The 23,201-nt window shown below is 35.7% G+C and overlaps 1 long non-coding RNA gene across 1 annotated transcript in view; it reads right to left on the bottom strand.

Moving 5' to 3' along the window:
- Nucleotides 1-17,186, bottom strand: part of LOC141546760 (uncharacterized) — a 35,851-nt gene extending 18,665 nt beyond the window's left edge. The window contains exons 1-2 of the long non-coding RNA XR_012483415.1: nt 17,110-17,186; nt 15,056-15,154 (exon numbers count right to left, since the gene is read on the bottom strand). This is a non-coding gene — a long non-coding RNA (uncharacterized LOC141546760). The remainder of the gene's footprint in view (nt 1-15,055; nt 15,155-17,109) is intronic.
- Nucleotides 17,187-23,201: the final 6,015 nt, after the last annotated feature.

Below are 23,201 nucleotides of genomic sequence, written 5' to 3'. Positions count from 1 at the left end.
TCACTCTATATTTATTTATGCTTAATAATGAAACAACAGTAAAAGAATATTAGTAACAATTGTACATGGGATGAAGCTGGTTCTTAATAGGTTCCTTTAGAGAGAAGGGGGAGATGTAGCATTCTTGATTTCACGTTCCCAGCTTGGGAATTTCTTATTCATTACCTACAATATCACTTCTATCCCATCTAACAAGCAAATACAAACAAATCATATTTCATCCCAAATTAAAGCAGGGTAAAAAGTAAAGCTGGCTCAGCCCTAGTCTAGTTATTTAGACTAGAGCAGTAACTAGCAATTTTGGCATTTAAGATAGGAACAAAAGAATTCAACCAGTCAGTAAATCCCTTCTTTAACTAAATAAGTATTTCCTAAGTATCAGACATGATATTAACTACTAGGGATACAAATATAAAATGAGAGACAATCCTTTACATTGAAAAGATGTTGTAGTTATTCAGTTGTTTTTTTAGTTATGTCTCTTTCTTTGTAACCCCATTTGGGAGTTTCTTGGTAAAAATATTGGAGTAGTTTGCTATTTCTTTCTCTAGTTCATTTGACAGAAGAAGAACTAAGGCAAACAAGTCCCAAGATCATATATCTAGTAAGTGAGGCCAGATTTGATTGAACTTAAGAAAATGAATCTTCCTAACTCCAGGCCCAGCACTCTATCTGCTGCATCACCCTACTGCCCTGTAATAAGGGATAACAACAGAAATAGAGGAATAAAAGCTAGAGAACAAAGTTTTAGTTCAAAGATGTCAAATTCATCTGGAGTAATAGGGATGAGAGAAATCTCAGGAAACGATCATGAACTTCTAGTTCATAAGACCTCAAGGGGTAAGAGATATTAGACTGTTTTTAGGAAGGCTATTATAGGAGAACACAGGACAGAAGAGGGCCAAGGAGGAGATCTTCCTGAGATATGGCAATCATTGGGTAGTTTCATTTTTCCTAATAGTTTCTGTTTAATTTCTACCTAATGTAGAAGTGCTCTCAGTGCCCTCTAAATTGTGGTGACTTGAAGAAAAGGTTTATTAGCTCCAAACTAGTTAAAATGCTTCTTGGTCTTCTAAGGCTGATCTTTGGAGGCCTGGAGGAGGTGGGATTCCAACCTTCAATCAAGTTCTTTCTAATTGCAATAGAGTCAGAAGATCTAGGAAAAGTCATTCTACCACTTACTATCATTTTGGACAAATCACCTACCATCTCTTAGGCTCATTTTAGTAAATCCAATGCAATCAGAAGTTCATCAATACTTATCCACTTGAGTCTATAAAGAGCCATTTTGTGGTTATTTGTCCATTCTCAAAGAGGACCATGATATCAGAAAGGTTATGCTATGGCATACAAATGATTTGGATTTAATGAGAGAGGTCTGTGAAAATGGAACTGAAAGCTCATTCCCTCCTTTACTTACAAAAGTGAAGAGTAAGAGAGGTTATGCTTTGGAAGAGGTAATGAGGAAAATGAGGAAACTTTCTAGCAAGGAAGAGAAGGCCCTGCCTTATATTATTAAAAATGCTGCTGTGTCTTGGCTCTTTGCTTCTGTTTACTGCCCACCAGGCTATTGCTAATTCAACCCCCCAAACAGCCACAGTGACAATGATAATATGTGCCCAATATACCTCATAAGCTTCTTTTGAAGATAAATGTAAAAGTAACTATAAAGCACAATATAAATATAAACTATCCTCTCAGATTGCCACTCTTGGCAGCATAGAAGAAAAAAAGAAAGAGAGAGATAAAATGAATGAGTATAAACAAATGAAAAAGGATTTGTTAAGTGCTTCTGAGGTATGTACCAAGCACTAAGCTAAGTGCTAGGGAAACAAATACAGAAATAAACCGACACATACCCTCAAGAAGTTTACATTCTGTTAGATACTTATTGCCAGAAGGGAATGATTGCCAAGAAAAAGAATTCTTGTTTATGAAGTTAGAGGCTAGTAAATTGATCCCATGAGAACAAAAACTTCTATCAGAAGGCAACATTATCAGCAGCCTACTTTCCTATTTTCCTGATCTCACTTTTTAAAACCAAATGACTCAGTATTCCTACATTGTCTTCCTAAATTAAAAAAAAAAAATAGGTTTAAATAACTGCTGTGAATTTTCACCAGAGAAATTGAACCTATCTTCCTTCTTCAGGCAATAACAGAGTGCCTAATGTACATTGTTTCAAGGCAACAGACGTTGGAATGATAATGGAAAAAGAGCTATTACAAAGAAGTACCTTATAAGTAATTCTGCTGACAATATTCTAGAAAGAGATGCTGGTACCAGGCAGGCTCAGTATTAAACTAGAAAGAAATGAGTCTAATATTTAAAACCCTGATATGAAAGTAAGTTTCTCATTTCCAGACCCCTCACAAAGCCAGCAATTTGTGTTGCTGTGTCCAACTTAGAGAATATGAATTTACTTTCAATATTTAGAAATTTATTACTCCCTATTTGTCCTCCTCAGAAATAAAATCCTAGCAACATTCTTTTCAAAGACCTTTTGAAAGCAAAATCTACAGCTAGAAAAAAAATTAATTTTAAAAGGAAAGAGCAATCTACTGGGATGTGCTTAAATACTGGTGAGAATTTTAGGTCAGAATTTCTTAATGCATCAGTTTTTGAGCCTAGAAATCCCAAATCCCATCCCAGCACTCAATGTCAGTTCCCCTTTCCCCACAATCACTCCAAAATTATATCCTTTTTCCTAACAGGAAGGCTATCAATCTAAGAATCATTTCCCTAAAAAATTTTCTTTACAAATGGTTCCCCATGACCTGTGCCATGGTTTTAGTGAGTCTGATTTAAATCCACACCAGCATTGATTGTTTTTTTTTTTCCTTCCAGGCTCAGATACGCAACCCAAAGCTGTCCTATCATTAATAACACCTATCATTACAAGCAGGCTCCTGAACTGATCACAAAAGGGAAAAGGTCCATTTTCTTCTCCAGGTAGCCAATTGCAGGAGAGCTGAGGAAAAAAAGCATTCTTCGCGCGCCATCTGGTGGCATTTTGTAATAGATTCAGCCCAACTAGTCTTGCTGCATCAAATCATGACTAGCATGTCAAGAAGGCTGATATTTTTTTCCCTTTTCCCTCAAGAAGTTAGAGAGTTATTTAAATCAAAGAGGAGCAATGGATAAAATTTAAATAAGCCTTGCAATTCCATCGCTTATAATTATACGTCTGAAACATCAATAAATTAGCATACTGTATTATCAATAACTAGTTTCTTGAGTCATAAATGACTAATATATCTTTATTTTAATAGATCTTAGATTTTTTGGTATGAAAGCTTTACATAGGATTAATCTTCACTACAGTTTTACAATTCAGGAAATGTGTAAAAATGAATAATCCTAGCTTTACCGATAAAACTGGTACCTAAGAAGGCTAAATCTTTCTTCTAGATTGAAAAATGAACAAGTTAGTAGTAGAATTAGATTTTTATAAAGGAAGACAAACTCCCAGTTGCTTATTAGGATAAAAGTTAATGGCAAGCCTATGATCTCATAGGTTTTCAGTGTTCAGTACCAACTTATTCCTAATGTTTTTTAGGAAACATTACATTAATACAGTATGAGGTATATGGATGTTCAGAGAGGACAAGCACCTCTGATTGGAGGGCTTGTCCAGCTTTTTTCAGGGTTGTTATACAGATTTGGTGTCCACCTTCAACTCTGACCTGTGGCTCCATGAAGCATGTACAGCAGATCAGTAAAACCTTCTCAGCAGATGAGCCAAACTGGGCTGAGGGTAAATGACAGACCTCAAATCCATTGGTGAGTTAGTGGAATGTCTTTCCTAAGCATGTGAAGACTTCCCCTCTGGCAAATGGATAGATGAGAACAAGTCATTCCAACAGCCATGAAGGCAGATGAAGCCTACACCATGAAACACTTAGGTCAGACAAGGAATCCACTGGCCATTGCTAATCTTGACTTTTGTCTTGCTAATCTTGACTTTTGTCTTGAAACTGGACTTTGATGACTCTGGAAGAGAGAGTTTGAGTAATTCTGCCTCACGTGAATCCAATTCACATGTGAGTCAAGACAAAAAGATATCACTGATCCTCTTCGAAATGATGGCAGACAACAACAATAGTCCAGACAATATGGCTACCTTTTTGCAGACTACTGATCTGGCTCAGTTTTCTTTTTTTTTCTTTTCTTTTCTTTTTATTAATTTTATAATTATAATTTTTTTGACAGTACATATGCATGGGTAATTTTTTTTACAAGATTATCCCTTGTATTCACTTTTCCAAATTTTCCCTTCTTTCCCTCTACTCCCTCCCCTAGATGACAGCCTATCCCATACATATTAAATGTGTTACAGTATATCCTTAATACAATATATGTGTGTAAAACCAAATTTCTTGTTGCCCTGTAAGAATTGGATTCCGAAGGTATAAGTAACCTGTGTAGAAATACAATACTGCAAACATTTTACACTCAATTCCCAGTGTTCCTTCTCTGGGTGTAGCTGTTTCTGTCCATCATTGATCAATTGTAACTGAATTGGATCTTCTTTATGTTGAAGATATCCACTTCAATCAGAATACACCTTCATACAGTATTGTTGTTGAAGTCTATAGTGATCTTCTGGTTCTGCTCATTTCACTCAGCATCAATTCATGTAAGTCTCTCCAAGTCTCTCTGTATTCGTTCTGCTGGTCATTTCTTACAGAGCAATAATATTCCATAACATTCATATACTATCATTTACCCAACCATTCTGCAATTGATGGACATCCATTTATTTTCCAATTTCTCTGGCTCAGTTTTCAATGGTCAGTGTACAAATACATTCCCTGGAACTAGTCACTTAATAGACTATGGTTTAGTCATCCCAGTGAATATTGAATTAAGCTAAACATCTTTATAAATGAAGGAATGATAAAAATAATTCATTAAACACTCTGCAATGCACAAATAGAAAAGCTTTCTAATAAGCTAACTTTCTAATAGAAGAACACACAAAGAAGAGACACAGTGACAAAGCAGATGAGGATTAAAAATTTCAAAAATTGCACATGAGCATTGGTTGAAAGAACACATTTAATACTCAAGAAAAAGATGTACAAAGCAGAACTCATTTTCCTTTTCCCAAAATCTTTCTTTCTTTCCAACTTTCTTATTATTGACTTGGTCACCATTATCCGTTGAGTCATGCAGGCTTAGAACCTCTGTGTCATTTTTAAATCATTTGCACTCACCCCACTTATCCAGTCTGTTGTTAAGATTTATCATTTTTATCTCTACAACATTTCTTCTCTATGTGTCATTCTCTCTCCTCACACAGCAGCTACCCTGGTAAAGGGTCTCATCACCATATAGCTAGACTATCGCAATTAAATTCTATTGGGTTTCCTCCCCACCTCAAGTTTCTTCCTATTTCAATCTATCTTCCACCCACCTGCCCAAGTGATTTTCCTAAAACACAAGTCTAATCAAGTCATTCCTAATTCCCTTCTTAAAAACTCTATTATTACCTTCAGGATCAAATATAAAGTCTTGTCTTTGGCATTTAAGGCCCTTCACAATCTGGATACTTCTTATATTTCCATCTTCTTACACTTTATTGTTCTCCATAAACTCTATAATCCAGTGACACTGGTCTTTTTGCTGCTCTTCACACAAGACATTCTACATCCAAGCTATTTATCTTTTTATTGACTCTCTACTTCCACATCTGGCTTTTCCTTCTAGCTTTCCTGGCTGTCTTTAAAATTCAATTCAAATCCCATCATTTGTAGGAAGTGTCCCCCTTTGCTGATGCTTTATCTATGAGAATACATTGCATTTTTACTGTATATAGTTTGTGTGCATGTGTGGATATATGTGTCTGTATACAAATAGATAATTTATAATTATTTTATTTTTAGCCTATTTCCATTTATATTATTCATAGGTTGTCTCCTTCATTAGACTATAATCTCCCTTTGGGCAGGGACTGTATTTTTGTCTTTATTTGCCTGGTATATAATAAACCTTAATAAATGCTTGAGTATGGATTAGTGATAGGATAGCTGTCTTCAACTACGTGAAGGCCTACCATGCCAAGAAAGACTAAACTTGTTTTGTTTAGTCCTTGAGGGCAGAACCAGGAACAAACCAATATAAGGAGCAAAGAAGCCAATTTAGGCTTTTCTTTTATTTTTTTTAAATTAATTTTTATAATTATAACATTTTCTTTGACAGTACATACGCATAGGTAATTTTTTTTTTTACAACATTATCCCTTGTACTCCCTTCTGTTCTGAGTTTTTCCCTCCTTCCCTCCACCTCCTCCCCTGTATGGCAGGCATTCCCATACATATTAAATATCTTATAGTACATCCTAGGTACAATATATATGTGCAGAACGGAATTTTGTTGTTGTTGTTGTTGCAAAGGAAGGATTGTATTCGCAAGGTAAAAATAATCTGGGAAGAGAAACAAAACAAAACAAAACAAACAAAAAAAAAAAACAAAACAATGCTCTCAGTTTACACTCATTTCCCAGTGTTCCTTTTCTGGGTGTAGCTGATTCTGTCCATCCTTGATCAATTGGGATTGGATTATCTCTTCTCTATGTTGAAGATATCCACTTCCATCAGAATACATCCTCATACAGTATCATTGTTGAAGTGTATAATGATCCCCTAGTTCTGCTCGTTTCACTCAGCATCAGTTGATGTAAGTCTCTCCAAGCCTCTCTGTATTCCTCCTGTTGGTCATTTCTTACAGAACAATAATATTCTATAACATTCATATACCATAATTTACCCAACCATTCTCCAATTGATGGACATCCATTCATTTTCCAGTTTCTAGCCACTATGAAAAGGGCTGCCACAAACATTTTGGCACATACAGGTCGCTTTCCCTTCTTTAGTATTTCCTTGGGATATAAGCCCAGCAGTAGCACTGCTGGGTCAAAGGGTATGCACATTTTGATAACTTTTGGGGCATAATTCCAGATTGCTCTCCAGAATGGTTGGATTCTTTCACAACTCCACCAACAATGCATCAGTGTCCCAGTTTTCCCACAGTCCCTCCAACATTCATCGTTATTACTTCCTGTCAACTTAGCCAATCTGACAGGTGTGTAATGATATCTCAGAGTTGTCTTAATTTGCATTTTTCTCATCAATATTGATTTGGAACACTTTCATATGAGTGGAAATAGTTTTAATTTCATCATCTGAAAATTGTCTGTTCATATCCTTTGACCATTTATCAATTGGAGAATGGCTTGATTTCTTATAAATTAAAGTCAATTCTCTGTATATTTTGGAGATGAGGCCTTTATCAGAACCTTTAACTGTAAAAATGTTTTCCCAATTTGTTACTTCCATTCTAATCATGTTTGCATTAGTTTTGTTTGTGCAGAAACTTTTTAATTTGGCGTGATCAAAATTTTCTATTTTGTGATCAATAATGATCTCTAGTTCTCCCTTGGACACAAACTCCTTCCTCCTCCACAAGTCCGAGGGGTAAACCATCCCATGTTCCTCAAGTTTATTTATGATTTCGTTCTTTATGCCTAAATCTTGGACCCATTTTGATCTTATCTTAGTATGTGGTGTTAAAGGTGGGTCCATGCCTAGTTTCTGCCATACTAATTTCCAGTTTTCCCAGCAGTTTTTGTCAAATAATGAATTCTTATCCCAAAATTTGGGATCTTACAGGGAAAGGTTCTAGTTTATCGCCATTACATATGATGTTTACTGAAGGTTTTAAATATATGCTCCTTATTATTTTAAGGAATAGTCCATTTATTCCTATACTCTCAAGCGTTTTTAGTAGGAATGGATGTTGGATTTTATTAAATGCTTTTTCTGCTCTATTGAGATGATCATATGGTTTTTATTAATTTGATTATTAATATGGTCAATTATACTAATAGTTTTCCTAATATTAAACCAGCCCTGCATTCCTGGTATAAATCCCACTTGGTCATAGTGTATTATCCTGGGGATGATTTTCTGAAGTCTATTTGCTAATATCTTATTTAAGATTTTAGCATCAATATTCATTAAGGAAATTGGTCTATAGTTTTCTTTCTCAGTTTTCAGCCTACCTGGTTTAGGTATCAGTACCATGTCTGTGTCATAAAAAGAATTTGGTAGGACTCCTTCAATCCCTATTTTTTCAAATAGTTTATATAGCATTGGAGTTAGTTGTTCTTTAAATATTTGGTAGAATTCACATGTAAATCCATCTGGTCCTGGGGATTTTTTCTTAGGAAGTTGGTTAATAGCTTGTTCTATTTCTTTTTCTGAGATGGGACTATTTAGGCTACTTACTTCTTCCTCTGTTAATCTGGGCAAGCTATATTTTTGAAGGTATTCTTCCATTTCATTTAAGTTATTGAATTGATTGGCATAAAGTTGAGCAAAGTAGCTCCTAACTATTGTTCTAATTTCCTCTTCATTAGTGGTGAGTTCTCCCTTTTCATTTACAAGACTAACAATTTGCTTTTTCTCTTTCCTTTTTTTAATCAGGTTTACTAAGGGTTTGTCTATTTTGTTGGTTTTTCATAGAACCAACTCTTAGTTTTATTAATTAATTCAATAGTTTTTTTACTTTCAATTTTATTAATCTCCCCTTTAATTTTTTTAATTTCAAGTTTTGTGTTTGTATGGGGGTTTTTAATTTGTTCCTTTTCTAGTAATTTTAGTTGTAAGCCCAGTTCGTTGGCCCTCTCTTTCTCTATTTTATGCAAGTAGGCCTGTAGAGATATAAAACTTCCCCTTAGTACTGCTTTGGCTGTATCCCACACATTTTGGTATGATGTCTCATTATTGTCATTTTCTTGGGTGAAGTTATTAATTATGTCTATGATTTGCTGTTTTGCCCAATCATTCTTTAGTATAAGATTATTTAGTTTCCAATTATTTTTTGGTCTATTTTCCCCTGGCTTTTTGTTAAATGTAATTTTGATTGCATTGTGGTCTGAAAAGGATGCATTTACTATTTCTGCCTTACTGCATTTGATTTTGAGGTTTTTATGCCCTAGTATATGATCAATTTTTGTGTAGGTTCCATGAACTGCTGAGAAGAAAGTATACTCCTTTCTGTCTCCATTTAGCTTTCGCCAAAGATCTATCATATCAAACTTTTCTAGTATTCTATTTACCTCTTTGACTTCTTTCTTATTTATTTTGTGGTTTGATTTATCTAATTCTGAGAGTGCAAGGTTGAGATCTCCCACTATTATAGTTTTGCTATCTATTTCTTCTTGAAGCTTTCTTAATTTCTCTTTTAAGAATTTAGATGCTGCACCACTTGGTGCATATATGTTTAATATTGATACTGCTTCATTATTGATGCTACCCTTTAGCAGGATATAATGCCCTTCCTTATCTCTTTTAATTAGATCAATTTTTGTTTTTGCTTGATCTGAGATGAGGATGGCTACCCCTGCTTTTTTGCCTTTACCTGAAGCATAGTAGATTCTGCTCCACCCTTTTACTTTTAGTTTGAATGTATCACCCTACTTCAGGTGTGTTTCCTAGAAACAACATATAGTAGGATTCTGACTTTTAATCCAGTCTGCTAACCGCTTCCTCTTTATGAGGCAGTTTGCTCCATTCACATTTATGGTTAAAATGGCTAATTCTATATTGCTTGCCATCCTATTAACCCCTGCTTATGCTTTTCCCCTTTCCTTCCCTCTTACCCCCCTACCCAGTATTAAACTAGTGAACACCACTTGCTTTTCACAGCCCTCCCTTTTTAGGATCCCTCCCCCACCTTAAAGATCCTCCCCTTATTTTACCCCTTTTCCTCGAAATTTCTGTATTCCCTTCCCCTTAGCTTACTCCTTCCCTCTCACTTTTCAATGAAGTGGAAGAAGTTTCACCATAAATCAAATATGTCTATTGATACACACTATGTTCATCTCCCTCCTTTCTTTCTCTCAGATATAATAGGTTACCTTTGCCTCTTCATGAGATGTAGTACCACCACTTTACACTTTTTTATGATATAATTTCCTTTCCACCTCTAGTTTCTAGGACAAATTATACATATGTTCTTTACATATTTTTAGGGCAGAAGTATAGTTCTCAAGATTTCTTTTTACCCTTTTAGAAATCTCTTGAGTTCTGTATTTGAAGATCAAACATTTTATGTAGGTCTGGTTTTTCATCAAAAATAGATGAAATTCATTTATTTCATTAAATGTCCATCTTCTTCCCTGGAAAACAATGCTCATTCTTGCTGGGTAAGTTATTCTTGGCTGCATACCAAGTTCCTTAGCCTCTCGGAATATCATGTTTCAGGCCCTTCGTTCTTTTAATATGGACGCTGCTAGATCCTGGGTTATCCTTATTGTGGCTCCTCCATATCTGAATTGATTTTTTCTAGCAGCTTCCAATATCTTTTCCTTTGTCTGATGGTTCTTGAACTTGGCCACTATATTTCTTGGCGTTTTGATTTTAGGGTCCCTTTCAGTAGGTGATTGATGAATTTTTTCAATGTCTATTTTGCCCTCTGTTTCCAAAACGTCTGGGCAGTTCTCTTTGATAATTTCCTTGAAAATGGTGTCCAAGCTCTTTTTTTCCTCACATTTTTCAGGGAGTCCGATTATTCTCAAATTGTCTCTCCTGGATCTGTTTTCCAGGTCTGTTGTCTTTCTAGTAAGGTACTTGACTTTCTTTTCAATTGTTTCATTTCTCTGGTTTTGTTTGACTTCCTCTTGGTTACTCCTTGAGTCATTCATTTCTACTTGTTCGAGTCTAATTTTCAATGATGTATTTTCTTCACTCACTTTTTTTATATCTTTTTGTAATTATCCAATTGTGTTTTTATCTTCTATGGAATTTTTTTCCATTTTATCCATTTTATTTTTTAGAGAGCTGATTTCTTTATCCAGATCACTAATCTTGTTTTCCTTGGAGTTGTTTACCTTTTCCAGCTCACTAATCCTGTTTTCCTTGGAGTTGTTTGCCTTTTCTAATTCACTAATTTTGTTTCTCAATGATTTGATCTCTTTATCCACTCTGGATGACTTCTCCAGGCTCTCTTGCCTAGCTTCCCTTTCCTTTTCCCATTTCTCTTCTAGCTCTCTTTTGAGAGCCTTTTTGATTTCCTTTATGAGATTCTTTTGTATTGAGGAGCAGATCATATCTCCCTTAGGGGATTCCTCTGGGGACAGTCTGTTTTTAGTCTCCTCAGTGTTTGAAGTCTGCTCTCTCTCCATACAGAAGCTGTCAATGGTTAGAGCCCTTTTGAATTTTTTGTTCATTTTGTCAAGAGCGGAATGGAAGAAAACAAATTGACAAGAGAAACAATTGGTCTGTTTTTGGGGGGATGGGGCTGGATGGAGTTAATGGGCTTCCTCTATGGACTGGGGGTACGGCAGCAGAGAGCCACTAACAGAACAGTGATGGCTGTGCTGCATCTGCGATCTGAGGCTCTGAGAACGCCCTGAGTCAGTCCAGGTGGGGGTTGGGGGTGGCCGGTTCCGAGAGACTCTAACTTTCCGGAGTTTTAATCCTCACCTCCAGTGTTTACACCCTCTCTGCTGCTCCTGGCTTGCTGCCAAGACTGAGTATCCACAGTGGGGTAAAAGTCTTTTTGTAGAAATGGCAGAGATTGTACCCCTCCCCCTCCTGTCTGAGCTTTGTGAGCTGTCTGTCTCCCTCTGGCTGCCTGCCCTCAATCTGGGCCCAGTCTGTTCAACCCTCCCCCAAGCAAACACAGACCTTCTCTGGCAAATTTCAAGGATGTCTTCTGTTGGTGATTATTTGTGGGTTTCTTTTCTGGTCAAGCATTAACTCTGAGGCTTGTCATGAGGTTAAGTTCTGAGAGAAAATGCGGAGCTCAAGCAGCTGTCTGCCTCCACATTGCCATCTTGGCTGGAAGTCCTTGCCAATTTAGGCTTAATGTCAGAAAACCAATTAGAGCTGTGCAAGAGTAAAATGGCCAGCCTTAAGAAGTGATGAGCTCCCCCTGTTTGGAAGTTTTCAAACACTGAATGGACAACCTCTTGCAGTCTTTTGGATAGTATGTTGCAACACTGGATTGTCACAGAGGTCCTTCCCAACTCTTAAATTCTATGATTCTAGATACTGGAAATCCATTTGCTCCATTTGGTTAGGTTTATGATGATCATAAGCAACAATAAATACTTCTTAACTATCAACTGGAGACAAATTATGCTAAATTATAGCAGGATAAAAAAGAAGCAGTCCCTTGCCTGAAGGAGGTTGAAATCTAGCTATTCAGAAAGAGGGAGGCAAGTGTAGTTTAATGATAAAAATAATGAAGCTGGAATCAGGTGATTTCCAGCTCTTCTATTTAACACTAGAATCATCTTAATCAATTGACTTCCCTTTTCTAAGTCTTAATTTCCTTGCCTGAAATGTGAAGGAGATGGATTCAAAGATCTTGATGGGTTCTTCCAGTACTACATCCCAAGATCCTCATATTGATGTCTAAGAAGCTATGTTACTCTAGAATAGCAGCAACTGAATTGGTATAGAGCTCTTTAAGGTTTGCAAATTACCTTACATTATGGGACTTATAACAATTTTGTAGAGTAAATGTTACAGATATTATTATAATCTTCATTCTACAGATGAGGAAACTAAGACCCAGAGAGGTTGTGACTTCCCAGTATCACATAGATACTGTATTTCAGGTAGGATTCACACCAATGTTTTTCTGATTCCAAATCCAGCACAGACTAAACTTTCTTTTAGGTATAAACTGAAGAAAGTACTAAAGAAAATGGACCTCGATGAAGTTTTGGTGACTTTCAGAGCACAAGAACTTGAGAAACAGACATATAATTCGTGCATTGTACATGTTTTTGAGGTGACGGGTGACTACAGCTGTAAAACACATACATTTTTGCTGTTCAAGTCAGTATATGTGATTCAGCATTTCCATATTCTTTCCAGAGAGGTATTTTTAATAATAAAAACATTACCTGAATGCCTGACTCACAGAGGCTGATTGATCTCTTTCTGGCAGAAAAGTAGCACTTTTACTTGAAGGAAATTAAGACACCCTGGCAAAGACCTCACAGTGACTTTTCACCACTCCCCATCCTATCTCTATCTTATCTTATCTTTGTTGTCCTCTTGCATTCTCTCTGTTTTCTCTCCTCTTCACACTAAGGGTAATTTCACTTGCTGGATGAACTGTGAACACAGCCAGTATGAGGAGTGGGGAGGGGAGGCAATAAAGATAGAGGTGAGATTCCAGTTTTGGTGATCTATGGGATCTGAAAGACTCTGTTACCTTTTTGTCTTTTTGCACAGCCAAATAAGAAAAGTAAAATGATAAAAATAAACAAACAAATAAATAAATAGATAGATAGATAGATAGATAGATAGATAAATAAGTAAATAGCTAGATACATAAATAAATAAGCAAATAAATAAATAAATAGATAGATAGATAGATAATTAAATGAATAAATGAATGAATAAATAAACAAACAAACAAACAAACAAACAAACAAATAAATAAATAAATAAATAAATAAATGAGCAAAGCTACATTACACAAATGTATTTGTTTGACTTGCCTCTGGGAAGCTATGATTCATCTTTGAAATAAAGTTTATCACCTTAGCAAACCCACTGGGGAAAAAATATTCCCTATGTAGAGAGTCATTTTTAAATAACCAGGACTTAGACAACAAGTTATTTATTATAAATAGCCAGAGACTGCCAGACAGATAAACAGCAGAACAAAAACCAAAACAAAACAAAACCCATTAGGCTGATAGGATTCAGGGTAGTCTGAAAATTAGGTAAATGGTCTACAATATTATCATGTTAATTCTCTTTCTTAGTAAAAGAGTACAATTGCCAGAAGAACCACCTATTACAAATGACCCTGTTCTCTAAAATAAACAGCATTTTCTCACTGCTCTGTGTGGAGTTAGCCTTTTACTCAATCATTCATTTAATAAATATTTTCAGTCAATAAATATTTGTCCAGGATCTATTATGAAAATTAGCTTGCTAATTTGGTAGGAAATACAATGAAGAAACAAGGACATCTTGTTAAGGAAATAAGACAAATTCATATAAAAAGTTACAGATTTAAAACAAAAGGTCATTCTCCAATTGCCAAATGATATGAATAAATAAATCTCTAAAGAGGTATTACAAACTGTTAAAAACTACATGAAAGAATGTTCTAAATCACTAATCATAAGAGAAATACAAAAGGTTTAACCTCATACCTATTTAGACAAAGATGACAAAAGAGGGAAAATAGACTTAATAGTTCATTTTTGGTGGAATTCTAAATCACTACAAGTATTTTGAATTGTGTAAATAAAGTGACCAAAATAATCCATACCTTTGACCCAGAAATTCCAGGTACAAGAAGAAAGTCCCTATATATATCAAAATATTTACAGTAGCACTATTTTATGATAGCAAAAACATGGAAACAAAGCAAGTGCCTATAAACTGGTGAATGACTAATCAAAGTGTAGTACATTTATGTAAGAGGGCATTAGTGTTCTGTGAGAAATTATGACCATGGAAGAATTGTGGAAAGTAATGCGGGGTGAAGTGAGCAGACTCAAGTAAGCAATAATATGCAAAGACTAATAACAATGCAAACCCCTCCAAAAACAACTGCACACACATATATATGCACACAGGTTTGACTGAGAATGCTGTTTTCTTAGCATAAATAAACCCATTCTTTTGCCACAAACCTCCTGCTTGTATTCACTGAGATTTGCAAATTTTTTCATAAAGAATTCTTTACGAAAAAAATTGCCAACAACCAGAGGGGATCTCTAAACCCTCAGTTCTCACACTTCATCACTACCTCAGTGTTTTTTTATAGGACCCAAGGACATGTGAAAGCCAGCTCAAACTGACTCATTTTTAATGTGAGTGTTTACATCTCAGACATCAGCAAGCATCATAATGTAGGGCTTGATTTGTTGTTTTGTTGACTGTTTAGAATGAAGAAAGTGATGGAGAAAATGTCATTGAACCTGAGAAGGTTTTGTGCATTTATGTTGTTTTTTTTGTTTTTTTTCAGACAGAAAGCTGTTAAACATTTACCAGCACACTCCTACCTTCAAATATCTGGTTTCATTCCAATAGTCAGTCCTAGCCCAGAATGAGAGCTCAAGGAGGCCAATTTGACTCCAGAGGAGGGTCACTATTGTGTCATACTGGAAAAGTAAAGATTAGAAAAAGTAGAGTGGTAAATGTTTGAATGCAGACCAAAAAATTTAAATTTAACTTCTAAGCAAAGAGAAAACATTTGACAATTTGTGAATATTCAACTGAACTACATATTTCAATGAAATTCAATAGAATTGAGGGAATGTTTCATTTTTGTCTTTACATTCCCAGCATTTTATAAATTAGTAACCATTTTATAAATTCTGTATTGAATTGAACATGGAATAACATAAGAAAGACTGGGTTTAGATAAGAATAATAGGTTGAATAGGAGGGCTAGTAATGACCAAGGGACCCTCAAACTCTCTAAAACTCCTTGAAGGAGAGACCCTGCCCAAGGGTCACAAGATAAACAATTTCATTGTGTTATCTAGGTGGGGCTAGTTGAGTCTAGAGCTAGAGAATTCCAACCCTATTGAATTTAAGACTTATTCAATTCTATTCAATTCCATCTCACACTCCACCTACCAGCCTTCATTGGGAACTGCCCTCAGCTTATAGCCAAGGCTTCTATTATAAGAAGAGTCAATCTTATCTTTTCCCCTTGCAGAGGACCTAACATGCCATATCATGCCATGCCATGCCATGCTATGCCAAGGAAACTTCTGCCTGCTGGAATGATATTCTCTTTCAGCGTTAACCTCTCTTTATCCTCACCTAAGACTTTATACCTCTCGGTCAGGATTTCTCTACTAGAAACTTTACTTCTCTGCTGGGACCTTGCCCCTACGGAATTCAGCCTTTCTATTCATGCATAGCAAAAGCTGACTTCCCAATGCCAATAATAAACTTCTTTTTTATCAGTCCAGCTTTTTGGGTTTGTAAATTCCTTTAAGAAGGACCTCTATGCCCCCAGAAGGGGGTTCCCACAACTCCCTACCTTGTGCCAATCCCAAAGGGGATTTAGGGAGCCAAACCTCTTCTTTTGGTTCCCTGAACCTGCCACTAATCTCATCATCTAACTCCCTGACCACCAGGAACCCTAATCTCATCATTTGGATCCCTGAATCTAATCGTATCATTTGGTTCTCTGACTGGGAAGAGCCTTAAATCTAGACCTCATCAGTAATATGAGAATAAATAGGTGAAGGAAGAGATTACACAGGGAGGTCTATTAGAAAGCCAAAGCAATGGCATAAGTGGGAAGTGATAAGGTCTGTATTAAAAAAAGTGGTGAAAGAACATTTATATAGCACTTCCCTCATGCTAAGAGCTTTACAATTATTTTCTTATCCTCACAATAACTCTGGGAATTAAGTGCCATTATTAGCCCCATTTTACAGATGAGGACACTAAGGTAAATAAAGGTTAGGTGATTTGCCCAGGATCCCAAAAGCTAGTTAAGCATCTGAAGCTGAATTTGAATTGAGGTCTTGCAGACTACAGACTCAGAAATGGAAACAATGAGAGAAACTTTGAAGAATAAATAAGGAGGAACTATTTAGAAAGGAGGAAGATGAGTCTACATCTGAAGTTGAGATAAAGGGGACAATCAGAACCTAAGATTCTTCTCTGAAAAGATACTGCCTCACCTCATATTCTCTCTCCCTCAAGGGGGGCAACTAATGCTATCTCAGATTCAGGGTGGGTCCACACTCTTTACTCTTTTTAAAAGAGCAGAGACTCTTACCAAAGCCTCCCCACTTCTGCTTTTTTCATAGAATTGATTCTGAGGCCTGCCATCTGCCATCTATCAGAAAAGGTAATGGTGTTGCTGCTTCCTTGTATTTCCTTGTACAAAAACTGGTTTGTTTTTTTGTTTGTTTGTTTGTTTTTGTTTTTTTTTTTGTTTTGTTTTGTTTTATGAGTGACCTCACCCTAACTTATGGTGACTATCCAGTTCAATTCCATTTCAATTATTAGTTTTGTTTTGTTTTTTTTTCCCACACCATCACCAAAGAGCTCTAGGGTTCAAGTTTTGTTTGTTTTATTTTGTTTTTACCTTCTAAGTATCTTCAGTTAGTCTATTCAAATGAGTGATGAAGGAAAGGTACTGCGACAGTCTACCCCGGAGGCAAGTTTATTCTTTTCAGGATTCTTCAGCAGCACTTCACCTGAAAGGTTTTTAATCCTTGTTAAGGTGTAAATGTACTCAAAGTTTTAGGTCTTTGAAAAGGTGTGAAATGATGCACTCAAATCTAAGTGAGGATTTCTTTACTGGATATAAAAGCAGTCTTCCTGAGATGGACCTTTATATATCATTGTCCCTATTACTTACTTCTTACAGCCTTCAAATTTGCCAGTCTGAAAGGAGCACATCCTTATACTATGATTCCTTTTCAGAATTGTGGAAGATTAAAGAAGTGTCATATGCTGAAAATGTTAACCTCAGTTCTTAGCAGAAATGGTACAGGTTAGAAAAATCCTTTTTTTAATGCAATGAATATAGTCCTGAAATGTTTTATGCAAGAGTATGCTTATATAAATGGACTCATAATTTTTTTCTAAATTTAAGTTTATGTAATTGTTTAATATTTTCTCCAGTTACATTTAAAATAATTTCTTTTATATTTATTTTTTAAACTTTTGAGTTCCAGATTCTTTCCCTTATCCCACTCCTAGCCCCCCTTAAGAAACCACATTTAAACAACAATTTTTAACATTTTTTGAGGTAAGTGGGGTTAAGAAACTTGCCCAGAGTCACTCAAGTTAGTAAATGTTAAATGTCTGAGGCTGAATCTAAACTCAGATACTCCTGACTTCATGGCCAGTATTTTCTATACTGGGCCATCTAGCTGACCCTGGATTCATAATTTTTAACTTTTTTTTCATTTAAAAATCTACTTTCTTGGGGCAGCTAGGTAGAGCATCAGTCCTGAAGTCAAGAGGACCTGAGTTAAAAAATCTGACTTCAGACATATCACTTCCTAGCTGTGAGATCCTGGACAAGTCACTTAACCTTAATTGCCTTAGCAAAAAAATAAAAAATAAAATTAAAATTAAAAATCTATTTTCTTTTATTCTTCTTTCTCTAATTTTAAAAAAAAAGGGAGGGAACCAAACCCTTGTAACAAATATGTATAGTCAAATTCTCCTAATAGTCATGTCCAAAATTTATATGTCCTACTCTGTATTCTGAGCCAGTCATTTCTCTGTTCAGGGTGCCAATAATCAATCCTCTGGAATCTTAAATAGCCATTACATTGATCAGGGTTCTTAAGTTTTCAGAGTTGTCAAAAAAGGATACATCTATAGCAATCTAATCTTTGACAAACCCAAAGATTCCAACATTAGGGATAAAAATTCATTATTCGGAAAAAACTGTTGGGAAAACTGGAAATTAGTATGGCAGAAATTAGATATGGATCCACACTTAACACCATATACCAAGATAAGATCAAAATGGGTCCATGATTTAGGCATAAAGAGGGAGATAATAAATAGATTAGAGGAACAGAGGATAATCTACCTCTCAGACTTGTGGAGGAGGAAGGAATTTATGACCAGAGGAGAACTAGAGATCATTATTGATCACAAAATAGAAGATTTTGATTACATCAAACTAAAAAGTTTCTGTACAAATAATACTAATGCAAACAAGATTAGAAGGGAAGTAACAAATTGGGAAAATATTTTTAAAAACAAAGGTTCTGACAAAGGTCTCATTTCCAAAATATATAGAGAACTGACCCAAATTTATAAGAAACCGAACCATTCTCCAATTGATAAATGGTCAAAGGATATGAACAGACAATTCTCAGAGGAAGAAATTGAAACTATATCCACTCACATGAAAGAGTGTTCCAAATCACTACTGATCAGAGAAATGCAAATTAAGACCACTCTGAGATACCACTACACACCTGTCAGATTGGCTAAGATGACAGGAACAAATAATGACAAATGTTGGAGGGGATGTGGGGAAACTGGGACACTAATACATTGCTGGTGGAGTTGTGAAAGAATCCAGCCATTCTGGAGAGCAATCTGGAATTATGCCCAAAAAGTTATCAAACTGTGCATACCCTTTGACCCAGCAGCGCTACTACTGGGATTATATCCCAAAGAAATACTAAAGAGCGGAAAGAGACATATATGTGCCAAAATGTTTGTGGCAGCTCTTTTTGTTGTAGCTAGAAACTGGAGGATGAATGGATGTCCATCAGTTGGAGAATGGTTGGGTAAATTGTGGTATATGAAGGTTATGGAATATTATTGCTCGGTAAGAAATGACCAGCAGGAGGAATATAGAGAGGCCTGGAGAGACTTAAATCAACTGATGCTGAGTGAAATGAGCAGAACCAGAAGATCACTGTACACTTCAACAACAATGCTGTATGAGGATGTATTCTGATGGAAGTGGAAATCTTCAACATAAAGAAGATCCAACTCACTTCCAGTTGATCAATGATGGACAGAGGTAGCTGCACCCAGAGAAGAAACACTGGAAGGGGAATGAAAATTGTTAGCACTAATATCTGTCTGCCCAGGTTGCATGTACCTTCGGATTCTAATGTTTATTGTGCAACAAGAAAGTGATATTCGCACACATGTATTGTACCTAGACTATATTGTAACACATGTAAAATGTATGGTATTGCCTGTCGTCGGGGGGAGGGAATAGAGGGAGGGGGGGTAAATTGGAAAAATGAATACAAGGGATAATATTATAAAATATATATATATATATAATAAAAAAAAAAAAAAGTTTTCAGAGTTGTGTGTTACTACAATTATTGTTGCTATTGTATACATTATTAATTCAAAAGATTCTCTTAGAGTCACAAAAGAGTTTATGCCATGGCTGATGGGCTAGCTAGTAGTCCCTTGCTAGAGGGAGTCTAGCAATTAGAAATAGTTTTCTATACTGAAAATTTGGGACTTAGATAGCAGGCTAACAGCCTACAAAGTTATAAACTATAAAAGATAGGTAGAGGAAGCCAGACAGATTTTTTTTTTCATCTAGGTAAGGAAGGTATAATGAATCAGACGGGATGGGTACAGAATAAGGAGTAATAGATAAGAGTTTCTATTTCTCCACATCCTTAGCTAGGTATGCAGTTTTGAATAGATACTCATAGGTCATAATGAGTCAAAATCTCCCCCCCCCTTTCTATCTTTTGGGAAAGGAAATTCTGGGAACAAGGGCTAAGAACCTTCATTTTTCTCCTAGTTCTATTCATTTTACTTTGCATCAGTTCATAAATCTTGTTTTCTCTGAAACCAATCCATCTTTCAAGAGAATCATATTTCAAACTTGACCTCATAGCTCTGTGGTCAAAATATTTTTTTCCAAAAAAAAATGTCAGGCATCTTACTAAATTCAAAGAATCATCTTCTAGCTCCTTTTCTATATTACATTTTTTTTTAAGTTGAGTTTTCCTAATGTAGGACACACCTGAACTAGCTTCTTTCATAAACATAGCAACTATTCCTGTTTTCAATTAGTACTCTTTCATCATTCTCAAAAGCCTGATGGGAACTCAAGATTTCTAAACTTTTACCAATGTCCTTTTAAAACTTGCTAGCCATTTTAACAGAATACTTGCTTCATGTATTGAGAATGAGAAAACAGGAAGGAGCTAGAGTAGGGTAGTAGAAAGAGTACTAGACTTAGAACCCTTCCACCTGAGTTTGAATCCTGCCACTACTACCTATGTGACTTTAGTGAAGTCACTTCATTTCTGTGGGCCTTAGTTTCCTACATCTGGACTAGATGATCTCAATATGTATACTCAGGATTTAGCACAGTATCTTGCTCCATTTTATTTCATTCATTCATCTCTAAAGGTCTTCTATCAATCCATCTATAATCCTCATAACCTAAATGAGACACTCATGCCCTCAAATGTTGAGACCTAAAGGAAGACTTCTAAAACGATGGAGAGATCATTTATTGAAGTTAATATGAAAAGGTGTGAATGCACTGCAATCTATATTTGTGGAAGGAGCTATTGATCCATTAAAAAGTAAACTAGATTGAATACCTTGTCCCATCCTCTCACAGAGAAACTATTCAAGGTATTAGAGATAGCAGGGATTTTATATATTATCTAATTTCACTCTTTCATTTTACAAATAAGGAAACTGAGGAGTGAGCTAACTTCTTCAAAGCTAGTGAAAGACAGACAGTACTAAGACCCTCAAAAGACTAATAGGATTTAGAACCAGAATGAACCTTAAAGAGATTATCTGATCTAAATCTCTCATTTTATAGCTAAAAACTGAAATCTAGAAGAATCATCCAAGGTCACTCAGGTACTAAGTAGAAGAGACAGAATTCTGGCTCCAAATTCATACCATTCAGTAAGGTGCCAAGTACAGATTATATATGATTATAGATTTCAAGTTGAAAAAGGATTTTGAAAAACCTTTTAAGAACAATAGCTGATATTTACATAGCATTTTAAAGGTTTGAAAGTACTTTGCTTCCATGCTCTCATTGTGAGTGACAAACTGAAACCAAGAGAGGTACAGTGGCTTGTCCATGGACATGTAACAAGTTATTGAAACAGGAGGGATTTGAGCCCAGGTGTTCTTGGCTCTGAGTTTAGCCTTCCATCCATGCTACCAGTCAGTTTGTACTATACTTTAGCCAAAGGACACAATAAGGTCACTTGCCAACAGATTTATTATTCTTTTCATTATAGTAAGAGGTTGAGAAAGAATTGGGTCTGGCTCAAAGAATACTGCTGACTTCCTGCCAAGATAAATGACTACATTTGTTCCTAATATCATCACCGACACTTGGGCTTAGTAAATAAGACCAATCTCTTGGATCTTTGTATTCAGTTGATCTTTGCCTGGACAGAGGTTTTTTTTGTTTTGTTTTGTTTTTCTTCTCAGATATAGTGTATTTTCAAGAGGATTGTAGATAAATCCATATTTGAGCCTTAAAGCCCTTTTAAAAATGAATTTTATTTTTAAAAAATTAATTCCTGTTATACTCAGATTTTAACAGTGCCAATGGGTTTATTTATTTATTTGTTTGTTTATTTATTTTTAGAATGCCACTTCTATCCACCAGGCATTAGGGGGAAATTTTTAGCTTCAGTGCTTCCTAAGGAATATAGGAGTTCAAAATTTAGGAGTATCACAAGATTCAACTTAAAAGACCAAGTAATTAGAAGTAAGAGAAACAGGTGGAGAACAAGACGTCCTTCTTACTAGGAGAAAAAAATTTATAGGATCATGGAACAGGAAGTACCCTCAAGGCCCAATTAGTCCACAGATATGGAACCTTTATTTCTGCTAAGGGCCATTTGGATATTTATTAACATCATTCATGGACCATATGAAATTATCAATTTATAAAATTCAAGCAGTGGGAGCTTGTTGCATCTGGCAAATAATTTTTCCAGTCTTATACAGTAGCAGGCCGGATGTCTCCTATTCCCTGATATAGTTGAGCACCTTCATTTTTCAAATGAGGAAACTGAGGTTAATTAAATATGTTGCTTAAAGTCACACTGGTAAATAAATAGCAGAAGCATAATTTGAACCTAGGTTCTTTGACTCCAGAGCCAGTGAACCATAGTATCACTATCACACTATCACTACCCAACATACATCACCAGGCTACTTTCTTCTTGCCAAGTCTATTCCTAGGGCTAGCAGTCATAGTTCTTGCACTAGGAAAAAAATACTGGAGCAGGAAGAACATCATTTCTTTTACTAAGACAATTCCTATATTCTTTCAGTTGTAGGGGTTCACTCTTATAATTTTTACTAGAAGGAAGATTAAGACCTATGGATGCTTTGAATGTGAAAGTTCTGAATTGCAGTAGGGCTAAAGTCCATCAAGTGGATTCACTAAGTCTGGCCCCAGTATTGTAAACGCCAAGGAGTAGGAAACCTGCAGATTATATGAGGAAGAGAAAACTGGTCCAGTTAGGACATTAAGTACTTCAACACTTCCTTGCTGATCAATATTGGGATCCTGGGATCAGGTCTATGATTAGTCACTGGGACTTCTGACTTGGGGCCAGTCTCAAAAAATAATAATTATTATAATGAATTTTAGGAAGTCCTACATTTTTATGTGTTCCTAGAAAGCATTGGGCAATTCTTTTCTCTGCTATTGGGTAATTGGTA

The sequence above is a fragment of the Sminthopsis crassicaudata genome, chromosome 6, assembly GCF_048593235.1.
Source record: "Sminthopsis crassicaudata isolate SCR6 chromosome 6, ASM4859323v1, whole genome shotgun sequence".
NCBI lineage: Eukaryota > Metazoa > Chordata > Mammalia > Dasyuromorphia > Dasyuridae > Sminthopsis > Sminthopsis crassicaudata.
The sequence above is the reverse complement of the archived record's forward strand: the minus strand, read 5'-3'. Positions and strand labels throughout refer to the sequence as shown.